We start from the raw sequence: 1419 nt of genomic DNA on the forward strand, positions 1-1419 counted from the left end.
GATGCGGGACTCGATCCCAGGACGCTGGGATCATGACCTGAGCCGAAGGCAGCTGCTTAACCAACTGAGCCACCCAGGCGTCCCTACAGCCTTATTTCTAAACCTATTTTAAAACACTACCTTTTCTGAGGTTGCTGATCTCGATGCATAGTCACTGTGGCCCGTCGCCCCCAGCCCCCAGCCCACCCCGCAGGGAGTCCCACTTGGAAGCTGCTGGTGGACCTGACTTCTAAGGGAGTCGTTTTGGAGCTGGAGCCGGAGCCCAAGGCCAAGGTGAGCAGAGGTGGCAGGGCTGAGGCTCCAACAGGAGTCGCTGCCGAAGCTGGAGCCTGTCTCTGACCACCAGCAAGGGCAAATGGTCAATTCATTATGGGTGGTTTTTTTCTCAAGTACTTTTTCCAGGTTTGGTTGGAACCCAGCAAATGGGGATTTTAATTTTGGGATTGGATGGAGCAGGAAAAACTATAATTTTGTACAGGTTGCAGGCTGGACTAGTGGTTACTACTATTCCAACTATTGGATTTCACGTTGGGACAGTAATATACAAGAACCTTGAATCCCAAGCCTGGGATCAAGGAGGATAGACAAACATCAGACCATGCTGTGGTATTATTTTTCAAACACAGAGGCACGCATTTCTGTAGTAGGCAGTCGTGTCCAGACCAAACTGGCATTCCCAAATCAGAGTTAGCTGCCATGTTGGAGGAAGAAGAGCTGAGAAAAGCCATTTTGAAGATGTTTGCAAATAGGCATGGAGCAGGCCATGACTCCCTCAGACAAGGCAAATGCACCTGGGTTACTTGCACTGAAGGACCGAAAATGGCTAATATTCAAAGTTTGAGCCACCAAAGGCCCTGGCTTCAATGAGGCAATGAAATAGTTAGTTGGAACATTAAAGAACAGATAGTAACTCAGTCACTTCTGTCCCTCTGAAATGAAGACCACATCACATATCTCTTTGGAAATAGTTAAGTGTGCTTCATGCAACTAAATATTAAAACTGTGTGATTGTTGGTACATACTGAACTGACTGCAATATGTGCAATAAATATAAAAATAAGTATTCGGTTGGAAGGGTTACTCACCATGATTGAACCAACTGAATGCCTGTTCTGTGTAATGTAAAATCCTTCCTGGCTTTCTTGTGCTAAGTATATTCTATTTGTATGGAATTCTAATTCAAATAGAGTCCTGTTAAAGATTGTATTCTTACTGAGGAAAAGCCCTCCTATTTTTGAATTAGTGGGTGCAGTTTGTTTGTATAAACACTAATAAATATCTTAACTCAAAAAAAGAAATGAAAACACTACCTTTTGTCTTTTGGTTTAATTTCATTATTTTATTATTGATCCAATTTATGTCATCAGTTAAGTTCTATGGTATTTTGAAGACTCTTTGAACTTGGGTGACGTTTAGAAT

At 42.8% G+C, this 1419-nt stretch overlaps 1 pseudogene; it reads left to right on the top strand.

The window, feature by feature from the left end:
* Nucleotides 1-321: 321 nt before the first annotated feature.
* LOC125096026 (ADP-ribosylation factor-like protein 1) lies at nt 322-907 on the top strand (annotated as a pseudogene).
* Nucleotides 908-1419: the final 512 nt, after the last annotated feature.

Source organism: Lutra lutra, chromosome 3 (assembly GCF_902655055.1).
Source record: "Lutra lutra chromosome 3, mLutLut1.2, whole genome shotgun sequence".
NCBI lineage: Eukaryota > Metazoa > Chordata > Mammalia > Carnivora > Mustelidae > Lutra > Lutra lutra.